Source organism: Lytechinus pictus, chromosome 8 (assembly GCF_037042905.1).
Source record: "Lytechinus pictus isolate F3 Inbred chromosome 8, Lp3.0, whole genome shotgun sequence".
NCBI lineage: Eukaryota > Metazoa > Echinodermata > Echinoidea > Temnopleuroida > Toxopneustidae > Lytechinus > Lytechinus pictus.
The window spans coordinates 34,222,588-34,239,900 of record NC_087252.1 but is presented as its reverse complement, the minus strand read 5'-3'; the positions used below and the strand labels follow the sequence as shown (position 1 = coordinate 34,239,900).

At 35.5% G+C, this 17,313-nt stretch overlaps 2 long non-coding RNA genes across 2 annotated transcripts; both read left to right on the top strand.

Annotated features, from left to right (window-relative positions):
* Nucleotides 1–994: 994 nt before the first annotated feature.
* On the top strand, nt 995–7,332 carry LOC135155159 (uncharacterized). The gene is made up of 3 exons (XR_010294501.1): nt 995–1,144; nt 2,344–2,516; nt 3,981–7,332. It is a non-coding gene; the product is annotated as an uncharacterized LOC135155159 (long non-coding RNA).
* A 4,441-nt stretch (nt 7,333–11,773) lies between these two features.
* LOC135155158 (uncharacterized) lies at nt 11,774–16,935 on the top strand. Its single transcript, XR_010294500.1, has 2 exons — nt 11,774–12,376; nt 13,324–16,935. It is a non-coding gene; the product is annotated as an uncharacterized LOC135155158 (long non-coding RNA).
* Nucleotides 16,936–17,313: the final 378 nt, after the last annotated feature.

Genomic DNA, 17,313 nt, shown 5'->3' with positions numbered 1-17,313 from the left:
GAAAATAAAATGTACTTGATGTTAAAACTCACCCCTCTTATTTATAATCGCATTGAAGAACTTACAAAAATTATCAATTATGTTTTCATTATCAAGTTTCATTATGAATGTAAATTTGTCTTCATCGCTAAGGTTCTTAAATTGTATATACATTTCAGCTATTTTGTCAAAAAACACCACCATTTCAGTTGTGTGTACATAACATTCTATTATCGTGTGATACTCATCCCCAACCCTTCCTGAATTACAATTATTGCACGTTCTTAAATGTGAGGGTATTTAATCTGGACGTCTACCCTGATAGCAGACACGGTCGTGATGACGTCATTTTCTGGTCAGAAACTAGTAAATCTCGTCATAGTATATTTGGACAACGTCGTTACGACGTCATTTTGACGACTTTGAACGACAACTTTATTTTGCATTTTTGTATGACCAGATTATGACGTGATTGTGACGTCATTTACTGACCAATCTACGACAAGTAAATTTGCATTTTTATATGACCACATTAGGACGTGATTATGACATCATTTATTTACCAATCAACGACGAGGAAATTTGCGTTTTCATTTGACCAAATTACGACGTGATTATGACATCGATTATTTGCCAATCAACAAGAAATTTACAATTTTATTTTGCTATTTTTTCAACCTTGCCATGTTATTAGCGAGGCTGCATGTTTTCTCTTTAAAAAAGGAAAAAGAAGAAGAAAAAAAAGTAAAATACGGTAGTACATGCAAAAAAAATAGGAAATTATATAATCTTAAAAAAAAAGCTACAAAAGCAGTGGCAAAAATATCATTTTGACTGGTTGCCAACCATAACCAAACAAGAAGAAGAAGAAGAAGCTTCTTATGCCAAAGAAGTTTGTATCTATTTTAAAAACTTTTTTCTTACTCGCGGTGTTAGACCCCCCTCAGCTCAACCCCTATAAAAATTCGCCGGGGGGCGGCGCGGCGACAGGCTTGTGCATGCGCACTTACCGCCAACATTTGAAAAGAATTCCGTTGCGTTGTTGGAGTTGCAGTTTATTGAGCTCGATCGAGAAGTGCGACGAAGAAGGCCGTTAATAATTCTTTTAAAGAATACGGGTCAGATATGGACAACGACTTCGAAGACATTTGCAGTAGGCTAAACAGTAAGTTAGATAACCATTTTCTATTATTTTATTTTCGTATTTTGTGAAATGCCGCGGCTTGCAGCTAGCTTCGTCACTGAAAATGACATGACGCTGGCAATCCCATCCTGGTACCGCCGGCTCGCCCCGGCCCGAGCGCCCGCTCGCTGCTGTGGACCACTGCACTGGCGGCCGGCTGGTGATCGCCAACCCCAAGTCTGCACATCTAACGATTTGAGTTCAGAATTAACGTGAATTTCCTTTTATTTTACAAAATCTTTCAATTGATGATGTTCCTTGTATTCTTATGAGTAAGTATGCAAAAAGTCTCATTAAAAAATGAGAGAAATAATTGATTTTCTTGGAAAAAAACTTGGCCAGTCATGGTCATTTTCAGATTGAACAAAATGATTAGTGGCTTAACTGGTAGTGGCAGCGGCAGTGCCCGATGTGTGATGTCTGCGCACTCATTCACTTTGCACAGGCCTGTTACACACGGTGTGAAGATTTTGATAAGAAAGCAAGCACCGAGGTACCTCGAGCGAAGATCGTGCAGGCTCCACTCCACTTCACTACTGCTGCTACACTACACTCGTAGCGGTAGTGAAGTGGAGTGGAGCCTGCACGAACTTAGCTCGAGGTAGCACCGAGGCTGCATTTTGAGGCCGTCACATGAAATGCCCTGGAAAGAGTTCCATATCCAATGCACCCCTCCCCCCCCCCCCCCCACCAACATGACCAAAAATAACAAAAGAATGAAAAGATTGTTGAGAATTAATTCCGTTTCGTTCAGATTTTTCTATAATTTTTTTTTTGTACCGTTATCGTTATGTTGGCACCTTCCTTAGTTGGAACTTGAACTCACCTCGTTTTATCTGCAGTCTGCTATGCTAGCGAGATAGCCGATAGTTCAACTAGACTTGACTCAGACCCTTTACTGATTAAATAAACCGATGTCTATGGACAATTACACACACTCTATACATGCTCAAAATTTGACGGAATAAAGCCATATTTTAGTATGTATTTCCACTTCCCCATCATATATGTTCTATATTGGGCTGATGGGCTCGATATATATTATTCTGATCCTTCTTCGTGTTTTTATTTTCAATATCAGTGGGGGTGCATATGGAACTCTTGGCAATGCCCTAAATTCATTATTTTCCCACCATTTTGAGTCAGATTTTTGATGAATAGATCTGTTTATGACATTTCAGGGGAAAGAGAGGGAGAACCAAAACTCCCTGTCCTGGCATCACACTTGAGGAGGAGATGAAGTCAGTGAATATGACCTAGCCCGGGGGAGTTTCCAGAAGGCCCAGAACCGCCGGCCGCCAGGAGTGGAGGTCCTTCGTTGTTGCCCTACGTGCCAAGCGGCATCAGGCAGTAGGTAAGTCAGTACAGTAGGCTATTTCAGGTGTAAAGTTTATTTTTTGTTTTGAGTCGTTGCGCATCTTCTATTATCAGAATCGCACAGATTCGGATGTGCGCATTCTTGGGGCACCTTATATCTGTCAATGGTCCTAACTGTACTAAGAGGACTCTGTGATGCTATTTTATCATTTTTACATTGTATTTTCATTCATGGAGCCTAGACAAGTCTCTGTTGACTGTAGAACTTTGTACACAAAGATGGATTTCCCTAGAAAATCCACTTTTCCCTCAATAATTTTTGGGCAAACATTTAATTTTTCTGATTTGTAAGCCTTTGTATTCTAAATATAAAAAATTCTTAACCCTAAATGGACTGGGCTATTTCGACACCTAAGAAGACTGGGGGGGGGGGCTGATTCAGCCCCCCCCCCCTTATGATTTTGGCTGGCGATCGCGACGAAAATTGGCATGCTCGTTACCCATGGCATTCATTATCTACAAAACTATAATATCAAATTCTGCGAAAAATCTCACTGCTCATTAAGTTGGCTCTAATTAATAAAATAATACCCCTAAAATGCTAATTTTTGTTTCACATACTCTAGAAAGGCATCTGATCAATTTTTATTTTTCAAAAATTTCAAAAAAACATTTATTTTCTTATGTATTCTATTCTTTGTTTTACGACTTTTTGTTTTTTAGTGTTTTTTCAATGGAAATTGTCGGGGACTTTATTTTTACCATAAACAAGATAAAATTAATTGATTTTAACTTTTAAGCAGTGAAAGGAAAAATAATGATACATTTATGAATTTTGGCTAAAAACACTATTTGCATTGAATTTGTACACAAATTCACGTTTTTCAATAATTTTGGGTCTGCATGCACTTACAAAATGTTGCGTAATTTCGGAAACACGTACCCGGGGGTCACAGTTTTGGTCTCAAAAGTTGCACGAGAGTTGAAAGTAAAAAGTCAGCAAGCGACACGGTCAAAAAAATTTGAGCGGCGGATTTATCGCGAAATATGTTGAGGGGGGGGGGCTGAATCAGCCCCCCCCAGTCTTTTAACATGTGCATTTATGATTACATCAGAATTGATCTTGGTTATGTGAAATTGGCAACTTGTAATTTCTTATTCAAACTGATGGAATTATCCCATAACCATTTAAAACAAATAAAAAAGCATGAATTAAAAATTTTTTTTTCAAACAAATTTACTCTAAAATTTCCTTCCCTTTACAGAGATGGTTTGGAGGTGTAGATCTTGAGGGCATCAAGCCCCCCCCCCCTCCCCCAACTTGACTTTACATGTTAATATTTGAAGTACTGTATAAAATATGTAACGCACCCCACATTGTTTTGGAATCATTTTTTAAAAAGTTTGCAAATTGATATTGAAACTATTTAGTTTCTAATGAATATTAAGTAGTTATTGTAGGAAAGGTTTTTATGTTTCTCTTCTGTTTTTTTTTTTGCAGATGCTGTAAGTGTACCCAGTCATCTGGTTTCGTAACACCTTTTATAGCGCTATTGGAACCTGCTCCCTACCAGTATAACATCGAACAGATTGGAAGAATAAAGGCCAATGGGAAGTGCCTTGTATACCCCTACTTGCCGCACAGCAGTCCGTGGTTTAGCGCAATCTAAACTTGACTATTGTAGCTCTTCGTGCTTGAATTAGGGTGATCTGGACCGACTGCAGATAGTACAGAATGCTGCATCTATTGTGCCATTTGCCATACGCCCACTTCGCTGGCTGCAAGTCAAGGAAAGGATATACATAAACATCAGTGTCCGTCTACTGATTTTCAAAGTCAATGACAGGGGTCCAGATTACATGTATTAAAAGGAATGCCTTGTGCGTCATTTTCATTCTAGGCGCACTTGCCTTTTTATTTTTGTGATCCTTAGTCTACGATGCACCTACAAATTAGCTACTGGTGATGCAACTTTCTCCACTACTGCTCCAAGGCCATGGAATTAGCTCCACCCTCTCCTCCAATTTTCAACAACCTTGGATCAATATACTTTGAGAAGACCTACCACATTCCTGATCATCTTTGCTCTGGACTTGGAACAACACTGTCACTGCCTGGTAATTTAATTTTTTTTAATCTCATGTGCTGACTAGGATGGCATCTGAAAGTGCTTTGTATCTCACAAATAATGTGTTGTGTAAAAGAGAACAGGCATTGAGGTCAAGCATAAGGGTAACCATGGATATGGCCTTTGATTACTTTTTAACAAAAACTGAAAAATTCATCAAAATAGGACAAGGGGTAATAAAGTAATGTATGGCATTCTAAGCTCTGCATTATTTTGGTGAAAGACCTCTAAGCATGTGCAAGTAGCAGGCTGATGATGTCATACAGACGTACACGTACATGTATCCCAAACGTATGATTTTGTATATATAAAATTGTGTATTTAAATTGGATTGTAAACTGCATTGATGTGACTTACCTGTATTGATTATTGCTGGAAGTTTTTTTGCTACATGGGATTGGAAGACATACTTATTACACACATGAAATATTATTTCATCTGGTAACAGAACAATAAAAATGTGGGCATGATATCATAAACTTATCTACTTGCATGTGTTAATGACCAATATTTTTGTAATTATTTTTTATCTGATTTTGATAAAATTTTCACTATTTTGCATGGTAAAAATTACTTTATTTATCATAGATATAATTGTTGAGCCCGAATCATATACAAGTACCCCTTTAAAGATAAATTACCAGTTGTAGTAACAATCTTCAAATGAGTTCGAACATAATCAAATAAAATTACTAGCAAAGTGTTTGTATGTAACAGATACGTGCCAAATAGCTCAGGAGAAAATGCGTAATTGCTGAGAAATGAGCAAAATAAGCATGTAAATCTATCAAATGTCAGGTATTTTTCAAATCAATTATAATACACTGTCCTGTCTCACATATGTTTTTCTGTGTTAGTGATCATCAGAATTATTGATTTTAAGTTCAAAATTCATGATTTTACAAAGATACAAGTTTACATTAATGTACCAGATCTAGATCATGTACAATATTTTGACAATTAACCTTAATTTAAAAGACTTTCTCAAGAAATAATTGTTTGCTGCATTTACCCCTAAGTGATAATGTAATACATGTACAATCACAAACTTTTCATAAGAATTAATGTACATGTATGATTCTTTCACCCAAATGCAAGCTTCCATAAATCCTGAAATCATGGTATTTTTTTTTTACATACAGTATATTTTTACCTACATTACATAGTTCTCTAAAGTTGAAGGTAGATTTAATTACAATTTCAACAAAAAAGCTATATTCTTCGAGATCATTATTATTCATAATGCCTCTGTTATGTATTAATGTGTATCTATGTATTGGTATAACAAACATTGTAATTATTTCATTCCTTTGACCCTAATACTGCATTTTCATAGAAAAGTGTTTTTTTTTAAATCTATTTAGAGTTTTTAAACTTTTTCTTTTCTTTTTTTTTGCTGGTAATATCATGTTATGCAACTTTTATTTATTAATAGAATATTTGTCATGATTTCCTAATTGAAATGCGTACTTGTATTTGATTTCGTTTTCCATTTTTGTATATATTCTTTTTCTGGGGGGGGGGGGGGTCATGTTCTTGAGACTGTGTCGAGTTATGCAAGCCCTGGCATGGAGGATCATTATATTGTTACTGGGAATGTTGGACATTGTCAGACCACCTCAGTATTCACCAACAATAGATAATCCTCAATGACAAGGTCTTTGAAGTGGTGTGTGTACATTACATGTAGAATTTAATTTAAATGTTTATGTCATCACGTCAGAATACGTTAAAATACCATAGTTGACTCCAAAAGACGTCATATTCATTTCAATATGCGACTTCAATATGACGTCTATTACTAGTCAGCAATATGTTTCAAAGTCGTCATTCAGACGTCGTAGTTGACTTATAAAGACGTCATAATTACAGCAATATGACGTCTGAAACTGGTCAGGAATAGGTTACAAAGTTGTCATTAAGACGTCGTAGTTGACTTTTAAAGACGTCATAATTACATCAATATGACGTCTAAAACCGGTCAGGAATAGGTTGCACGGACGTCATTACGACGTCGTAGTCGACTCTCGAAGACGTCATAATCACGTCAATACACGACGTCAAGCTGACCCTTGATACTGGTCAGGAAAACGTTGTAAAAACGTTGCAAAGACGTCATTAAGACGTCGTAGTCAATCTTGGAGACGTCATAATGACGTCAATATACGACGTCATAATGACGTTATTCGCGGGTGCAAGATCCCGTCAATAAGACGTCATGTTACGACGTCAAAATGACGTGACACTCGTCGTTAAACTGACGTAATTATGACGTCATTTTTACCAGTTTCTGCTATCAGGGTATGTCTTCCAGTTTCAATGGGTAGATTATGGGAACTTATTCTGAATCGACAGATGTTTTTCCGTATTTTCTGATTTTTAACAGTTAATAGATATTTCTCTGTTTGTATATTCAGTTTAAAAACTTAAGTTCTCAATTTATTTTGTTCAACATCATTTGCTCGATCATTACGTAAATCCAATAAGAACTGGAGATTGAAAATATCTTCAACTTTGTTTTTTATTTCTTCTTCTAATACTCTATCACTATCGATTATCTCACCTAGTTCTAAACAATTCTTATTCACATCCAAATATATGTTAAATCCCTTAAGAAGGTACATGTATATGTGCATGTCCGTAATAGATGGGAGCGGGTGTGTGTTGGAAAGTGTATACCTTTTTAAAAGAAGGGAAAGTTCTCCCTGAAGAAAAGTTTGTTGTAAAAAGCAGTCGAAAAAAAATATTGGTGAAGGTTTGAGGAATTCCGTTTAAGATTTACCTCAAACGAGGAGCACCATAATAAAACAGGCGCGTAGCCAGGGGGAAGCGATGGGGGTGGTCGCCCCCCCCCCCAACAAAAAAACGCTCTAAAAAGAATAAGAGAGGAAAAGGGAAGAAGAAAGGAAAAGCGAAGAGAGGGAAGATGGGTACAGCCCTAATGTTTTCTCGTTTGGTATTTTTTTTGTCAAAAAAATAAAAACCTAAATGAGACGTTCAGTTTTCTCTCTTATAATTCATTTAAAAAATTGCTTTCGAGCTCTATCCAAACTATATGATACGGTTTTTCCCCTTCCCATCTATGGGAATTGTATATTCTTGCCATAAATTATAGAGTATACATAAATTTAAGAAAAAATATGATGATTCTTTTTTAAATTGCATTGACACAAAATTTCGGCTCTTCTGTTCGGAGCGGGTCAACACTCCCGCCACTCCCAGAGTTCCCATAATTATTATGATATCTTCCCACTTTTCAGTGAGTAATTTGTGGCAAAGTATCTGCTCAAAAGGGGCTCGAGGCATTATAAATTCGTGCCGTGCTATATGTACGATGAAACTTTATTCTGTATCGCTGTTACACCCATCTCCTGTCTTGTTTTGTGCGATTGATTTGAAATTTTGAATATCACTGAACTTTCTGAATCATAATTAATAATTCTCCCGAAATAAATCACAGATGTTACCGTATTTCACGTGGAAGGGAAATGAAAAGTCCCTCTCATAGTCTGGCTTGCGTCACTGGGCCCTTTCACATTTTGAGCTTCCTTTTTCATCGTTATCCATTTATAATCTAAGAAATATCAAAATTAGAGCAGGTTAAAGTTTCAATTCAGAGCTTCAAAACCATTCGCGGAAAGGAATATTTCCTCATTGCATACCCGTCTTCTACTATTTGTGATCTAAAGACATCTACTGTGGCTAAAGTTTTCATCATCAAATATGATGCGACAAAGGTAGGCATTTTATGCCACTTCTGTTCTCAATTTTATAAAACGTTTCTATAGCTTCCGCGCTTCGTGCGGTATTATATCATTCAACGGTTTAAAAAAATCTTTTCCCATTAATTTGGGGACGCTCGTAATTTCTTTCAAATACATTTTTATTTTGTTTTAATCACAGCAAGTGGGGGCGAGTCGATAAGGATACTAGAGATGCAAGAGATGTCTTCTTTTCATATTAAATTAATGAGATATCAAGAACTTCCCTACACCCTTTCCTTCGAGAGTGCGCTTCGCGCGCTCTGTAAGTGTTGGCACGCTTCGCGTGCACTTACCACCCCTCCAAAATTAAATCCTGTCTACGCAGTTGATATAAAATACATGACTTTCATTTTCATTTCTAACCTATTTTTGTTTTCTTTTCGTGATCGGGTGTGTATGTGTCAGTCAGGGACACTTTTCATCATTTTATGATGGCGCTATCAGGCCCAAAGAACAATCTAAAAAAATGATTTGTCTATTGATACGAAAAAGGTACAGAAAAACCCATATTAATTTTCAGAGAAAATGACAATCAAAAGATATTGTTACTATATGCCATGTAAGGTTTGGTGTCCCCTAAATGGCTTACATGGTAAACACCGACTTTTGGGTGTAGAATGCATATTACCTTTCTAAAGATTTTTTCTGGTAGCCATTACATATAGTTTTATGTTTAGAAAGAATGATTAGCAATAATATAAAAAATAATGAAAAGTATGGCCATTATTGTATTTTGTAGATGAATTTGGTGACCCCCCAAATATTACGTTGTGACACACCATGCATTGCTTTCATTAAATCTTATTTTATGTTCTTGCTAAAAATTTCTACTTAATTTATGTATTATTTGTGGTTTCTATTTAAACATTAAGTGTCCACTTCAAAGTACACTTTGAAAATATTTACTATTTACTTTTTACATCAGAAACATTGAAAAGTATTTTTCGGCATTAAGTTCTCAAAAAAGTATTTGATATGCATATGCTAAATGGATTACTCACTTGCAATATGACCACTCTTTCTGAAATAAACAATAAAAATAACATGCGCTAGTTTCTAGAGTATATACTCAAATGGAAATTTTGCATTTTGAGGTCTCCCGTTACACGAGAAACACAATTTTAGCCCCTCTAAACCAATGTATTGATGTATCTTTTCTGCTCTGATTTTAGTTCTTCATAATATCACGGCCATTTTGAAGGAACTTCCTCAAGGCCTATCCGTGCCTATAGCATTTTCAACCAAAAGATGATTAACTGATTTAAGTGCCAAAACAGGCGTCACAAAATTGAATGCCTTATTTAGGGGGAAATACTCATTTCTGAGGTGAAGACAGTCTGATGACAAGAATGTGCGCTCAGTTAAGTTTGTGGAACTGAAAGGACGAACAAAAATGTTTTGCGAAGGGGCGTGTAAGAATACTCAGCCCATAATTATGTGTGGCGTTAATTTTGACTGAACATGCTGAACATGACATGTAAGCTGATAGCAATTGTTAATTTGAATCGTCACATATTCGTGTCCTATACCACACAGGGTAGGCCTATATCTCTTCCCGTATTTTGGCTAATATTTTTTCCATTTTCTCTAATATGATTTAGGCCGATAAATAACCTGTGAGGAGCGTTTTTTTTGCAAGCAATATAATTTCTCCACGTCTCATCTGAATAACGTAAAGTAGACCTGCTATGCAAGACGGCTACCAACAGGGGCCGCGGAAGCGGGGGGGGGGGGGGGGAGGCTGGGGAGTCCTACGTGGATAGGTCCATGCCATGGGGCGCTCTGGCATTGTCTAAATGAAATCGAAGGATTTTGTGCACAATTATTATGATTGATTTTGTTACAATTTCCAATTTCCAAAGTAAAACATTTTCGGTAGGCCCGGCCTATTCCTTTTTTTAGGGAGGGAGTAACCCCACCCCCCCCCCCCCACTGCTTCTGGCAATGGGATGACAGACCAAACTTTTGTTCTCTGTGAGGGATTTTTTGTTAGTTTGATGGGGGGGGGGTGGGGATGCATACATTTTGCGCGGTCCAGACATAACATAATAGGCAAAATCTATTTTAGAAAAAAATGAGAAGGCGAAGCCAGCGAGCAAACATTTTCACCTTTTTAATCGGAATTTGATTTTGTAACAAGTTTTGACATAAACAAATATAGGGCCTATATTTATCAAATTCACCCCTTTTCTTCCATGGTCCCTATAGCCCAACATCACGCACGCCAGTAGAGGTTGCAATCCTTATAAGACTACAAGTACTACGCTTTAATATACAAGGCCGGGGGCCGGGGGGGGGGGTATAATACCCCCTCCCCCGGGATCGACACCCATGCAAAGATCTGAATGTAGAAGGACAAGTTAACAATTAAAATTTTAAAGTATAGGCTAGCTTATAGCAGTTCATCCACTCCCAATTACTCCCTGGTTTTTATCCATTCGATTGTAAGGAATAAAGGAAAAATATGGAAGACAATGTCATGTAATTTGCATGACTAAAGTAATAGTGGCACATGTTTGTTTTAATAACAATCAAAATTGATAAAACGTTAATGTCAGATGAAATTGATATCATCCTTAATCATCACAAGACCATGGATTTACTCTTTTGAACCAACCTTTTTTTACCACGGCCATTTTTTTAAAAGGACGGTCAATAATGCCCAGTTTTTCATCTTCCATGCTCATGGTCATATGCTATCTATCATGCACACATTCGGGGCACATTGACAATAGCATGATAGTCTGTATACACAGACGCATTTATACTCGAGCACAAGCGATTATTCCAAATCATCCACAAAACATGAGATGCGTCATGCATGTATTAATTAAGGTAGAACAAAATGTTACTGGGAAAAGTAGGCAGAATGACCACCAGTTAGCTGAACATTCAAATAAAAAGAATGTATACAGATCATAGATGTACGTATCATCTTTATGATGCTATATATGCAACAACTAGAAAGGTTCTCGATCGCGCCTTACGGTAAAAGCAAAATTTTCCCCAAATTTTGAACACGCCATGCAGGTCTAATTGTACTAGATGAGTATATCATGATTTTCTAAAGGGAAATTTCTTATATTAATTTCTTCTGGCGCACCATGCTAGCAGGCCGATAGCCTATAACTGTTACCCCCTCTTAAAGAAACTTGTAGACTATATAGTTAATATTATATTAATTCATTTTTCACATTATGATTTAGTTTGATATACTAGCTCATTGGATACTTATTAGCAAAGCAATATCGATATATGTATATGCCGTAGGCCTATATATTTTTTGCGATATCAGAAATAATTTGACATAATTATGTTAGGGTCTCGGTTCGTAGAATAGCTGTAACCCTAGCTAGTAGCGTTGCAATTGCAAAACAAAAGCAGAGTCAGGGAATCGAATGGAGATTAAAGTTTATCGAGACCAATAGAATAATAGCCCTGCTCTCGCTATAACAATAGGGGATGTGTCACGCATGCTGCACATCGCTCTGCACATGCATGCAGCGCACCACATGCCACGGACCTAGACGCATACGTATTATACCGGTACCGGTACTTGTTTTTTCACAACATGACATCTGTTGATTACAAACCGCTCTCGATAACCTTGTCCTTGATTAAGCCAAAATAGCTCTTCTCGACATTGTTTTTGTTTTGGATCACGTTTTACTGTTTAAGTGTTTCTATCTTCTGAAGTTCTCTTACGCGTTATTATTGACATTTTTAATTACGAGTTAAAACTACGAGAGTTTCATCTTCTTCAGCTGGTACCGGTACCGGTAGTGGTCGTGCCGTATTCGTTCACTGTCTGTGGTCACTCGCCCCCGGGCGCGGCCGTCCCAGCAGAGCCAGCCAAGCAGTTCGAGCGAAAGGGACAAGAACTCGGAGTCCACACTTTGTCTTTGTTTCTTCAAGTCAACGGGCAACTTGCTCAATCGAAGAGGACTGGGGAAGTGTACAACAGGCCTGTCGTTTCCGTCCGGCGAAACAAAGAGATGATGGAGGTGAGATATTGTAAATTTTAATGATAATGTGTGCCTGAGTGAGTGAGATAATGACTTTTACTTTAATGTACATGTAGGTCCTAGTCGATAGTCTTGAGGACTCCATGATGATAATTTTTTAATATTTTGACATACTTCTTCATCATGGAGCCTTGAACCACCTGCCATTTAAAGAGACACTTGTAAACAAAGATGGATTTCCCTAGGAAATCCATCTTTTAAGATGAAAATCACGTAAATGATTTTGATTTTTTTTTGTTTACACCTTCATACGCCTAATCATCTAATGGGTATGAAAGTTTCCAAAATTGGTTAATGAAAAGGCGAAACATGGAAGGTTTCTTACCAGACCGATCTCTCGTAGATCCCTCATCCGTTTTTCAACAAAGCATGTACAATAGGTCTCGCCCATGTTACAAAATGCCGTTTTGAAGAACAATTTATAGATAAAAATTATTATTTAACAAATACTAAAATTTAATATGTGATTATAAATAATTATTATAATAATAATTATATATGTTGCGTGCCCTTGCAAATCATGATATTTCTGGTTATTTTCATAAGTGGGCGAGACACAAAATCGCTTATGTTATGCCTTGTCTTAGTTTAGAAAAGTAAGCAAAATCGCCTTTTGCAGAATACATCTCACATTACCATTGTTGAAATTTTGTGCTCGTTCAGCTGCAGGTTTTTTTTTTTTTTTTTTTTTTGGGGGGGGGGGGGCAAGGGTTGGGTACGTGTATACAACCATCTGGCCATGGAGTAGCCACAAAAGCTAGCCCATCTTAAGGTTAACAGTGAATGTGATGTAAATAAAATTGATTACTATCAGTACAAATCATTCATATTACAATATGAAAAACCTTTGCATTTCAAAATTTGACACAATAACTAATTGCTGTATAGAGTTAAAATATTTTTTTTCTCCTTAAATGTCATTACAGAACTCAGAAGTACCACAACTGGATTGGGAAGGACAGTGAGAAGTCTCTGGAAGACAGGAGTTGTGTGTGTATTTGAGTTTTGTCAGACGTGTATCAATCAGATATGATTATTTACGTCTGGGACCAACCTTTAACATCACAATCTGAAAGACGTGACCAGGGCTCGAACCTCTGCATCAATTTGTAACTTGATTCCCCACAGCTTGGATTACAGGCGCAAGCCACAACGCCCAGGACAGGAGAGCTGTCACAGATTATTTTACAAATTTGTTAACCTGGGTACATAGTTACATACATGTTGTTTACATAATTTTGAACATGCACCACAGGCCACAAGTTAAAGGACAAGTTCATCCCTACAAAAAGTTGATTTGAATAAAACGAGAAAAATCCAACAAGCATAACGCTGAAAATTTCATCAAAATTGGATGTAAAATAAAAAAGTTATGACTTTCTAAAGTTTAACTTAATTTCACGAAATAGTTATATGCACATCCTGGCGGGTATGCAAATGAGGAGACCATGACGTCATCCACTCACTATTTCTTTTGTATTTTATTATATGAAATATTCTAATTTTCTTCTCATTGTCAAGTGGTACAACGATTAATTCCTCCCTGAACATGTGGAATTAGCATTGTTTAATACTCCATGGTTCAGTCAAGTTGGTCCCTATTGTCAAATCTATAAAAAAATGAAATATTGTATAATTCAAACAATAAAAAACAAAAGATATAGTGAGTGATGGACATCATCGACTGACTCACCTAGTTGTGCATATTACTGTTTTGTGAAAAATAAGCGAAACTTTAAATGTCATAGCTTTCTTATTTTACATCTGATTTCGATGAAATTTTCAGCACTATGCTAGTTTGATTTTTCTCTATTGATTCAAGTCAGCATTTTCCTGGGGTGGACTTGACCTTTAATGAAAAACTTACTCTTGTCTACAAGTCCAATGCAAATTTAATCATAAATGTCATTTGCCACCCAATGAAATAACCAAGTGTTAAATTATTCTAAGGTGAATTGTGTAATTGCTGTGGCTTTGAAATTAAGATAATTTTTTCCTTGTGTAGCTTTGAAATTAAGATAAATTTATCCTTGTGTAGCCTTGAAATTAAGATAAATTTATCCTCTTGTAGCTTTGAAATTAGGATAAATTTATCCTCATGTAGCCTTGAAATAAAGATAAATTTATCCTCAAATAGCTTTAAAATTAAGATAAATTTATCCTCGTGTAGCCTTGAAATTAAGATAAATTTATCCTCGTGTAGCTTTAAAATTAAGATAAATTTATCCTCATGTAGCCTTGAAATTAGGATAAATTTATCCTCGTGTAGCCTTGAAATTAGGATAAATTTATCCTCATGAAGCCTTGAATTAAGATTAATTTATCCTCGTGTAGCCATGAAATTAGGATAAATTTATCCTCGTGTAACTTTGAAATTAAGAAAAATTTATCCTCGTGTAGCCTTGTAATTAGGATAAATTTTATCCTCATGTAGCCTTGAAATTAGGATAAATTTATCCTCGTGTAGCCTTGAAATTAGGATAAATTTATTCTCGTGTAGCTTTGAAATTAAGATAAATTTATCCTCGTGTAGCTTTCAAATTAAGATAAATTTATCCTCATGTAGCCTTGAAATTAAGATAAATTTATCCTCATGTTGCCTTGAAGTTTGGATAAATTTATCCTCATGTAGACTGAAATTAAGATAAATTTATCCTCGTGTAGCCTTGAAATTCGGATAAATTTATCCTCATGAAGCCTTGAATTAAGATTAATTTATCCTCGTGTAGCCATGAAATTAGGATAAATTTATCCTCGTGTAACTTTGAAATTAAGATAAATTTATCCTCGTGTAGCCTTGAAATTAGGATAAATTCATCCTCATGTAGCCTTGAAATTAGGATAAATTTATCCTCGTGTAGCCTTGAAATTAGGATAAATTTATCCTCGTGTAGCTTTGAAATTAAGATAAATTTATCCTCATGTAGCCTTGAAATTAGGATAAATTTATCCTCGTGTAGCCTTGAAATTAGGATAAATTTATCCTCGTGTAGCTTTGAAATTAAGATAAATTTATCCTCATGTAGCTTTCAAATTAAGATAAATTTATCCTCATGTAGCCTTGAAATTAAGATAAATTTATCCTCATGTTGCCTTGAAGTTTGGATAAATTTATCCTCATGTAGACTGAAATTAAGATAAATTTATCCTCGTGTAGCCTTGAAATTAGGATAAATTTATCCTCATGAAGCCTTGAATTAAGATTAATTTATCCTCGTGTAGCCATGAAATTAGGATAAATTTATCCTCGTGTAACTTTGAAATTAAGATACATTTATCCTCGTGTAGCCTTGAAATTAGGATAAATTTATCCTCATGTAGCCTTGAAATTAGGATAAATTTATCCTCGTGTAGCCTTGAAATTAGGATAAATTTATCCTCGTGTAGCTTTGAAATTAAGATAAATTTATCCTCATGTAGCCTTGAAATTAAGATAAATTTATCCTCATGTTGCCTTGAAGTTAGGATAAATTTATCCTCATGTAGACTGAAATTCAGATAAATTTATCCTCATGTAGTCTTGAAATTAAGATAAATTTATCCTCGTGTAGCCTTGAAATTAAGATGAATTTATCCTCGTGTAGCCTTGAAATTAGGATAAATTTATCCTCATGTAGCCTTGAAGTTAAGATAAATTTATCCTCATGTAGCTTTGAAACGAAGATAAATTTATCCTCATGTAGCCTTGAAATTAAGATAAATTTATCCTCGTGTATCTTTGAAGTTAAGATAAATTTATCCTCGCGTAGCCTTGAAATTAGGATAAATTTATCCTCGTGAAGCTTTGAAATTAAGATAAATTTATCCTCATGTAGCTTTGAAACGAAGATAAATTTATCCTCATGTAGCTTTGCAATTAGGATAAATTTATCCTCGTGTATTCTTGAAATTAGGATGAATTTATCCTCATGAAGCTTTCAAATTAAGATAAATTTATATTCGTGTATCCTTGAAATTAAGATAAATTTATCCTCGTGTAGCCTTGAAATTAGGATAAATTTATCCTCGTGAAGCTTTGAAATTAAGATAAATTTATCCTCATGTAGCTTTGAAATTAAGATAAATTTATCCTCATGTAGCCTTGAAATTAAGATAAATTTATCCTCGTGTAGCTTTGAAATTAAGATAAATTTATCCTCGCGTAGCCTTGAAATTAGGATAAATTTATCCTCGTGAAGCTTTGAAATTAAGATAAATTTATCCTCGTGTAGCTTTGAAACGAAGATAAATTTATCCTCATGTAGCTTTGAAATTAGGATAAATTTATCCTTATGAAGCCTTGAAATTAAGATAAATTTATCCTTGTGTATCCTTGAAATTAAGATAAATTTATCCTCGTGCAGCCTTGAAATTAGGATAAATTTATCCTCGTTTAGCCTTGAAATTAGGATAAATTTATCCTCGTGTAGCCTTGAAATTAGGATAAATTTATCCTCCTGTAGTATTAGCAGGATGAACTAATCCTTATAATTGTAATAGATTTGTATGATATATTTATTTGATCTGTTATTCATATTAAATGGTTGTATTAATTGAAATGCTGTTCCCGTTTGTTTCTTTTATTGTTAGAGACTTGCAAACATACATTGAATTGCCAATAGTCATTAAATTGAGTGATTGGAGAGAATGTGTAGAAGAGAGAACAAGTGATACAAGTGGATGTTAAGTGCAAAAATGTGAAATAAATATTATGGAATGAATATGATGAACATTTGAAGAAAAATGAACAAAGATTCATTCATTTTGAAAAGATTTACTGTTTATAGTGGAATTATTTATCCGAGGTTGGTCTGGCAATTACTATTTTTCCCCGAGGGGCGAAGCCCCGAGGGAAATATAGTAGTTTTGCCAGTCCAACCGAGGATTAATAATTCCCACTATGCTTTCGAATGAAACGCCTGATATATTTGTTTTAT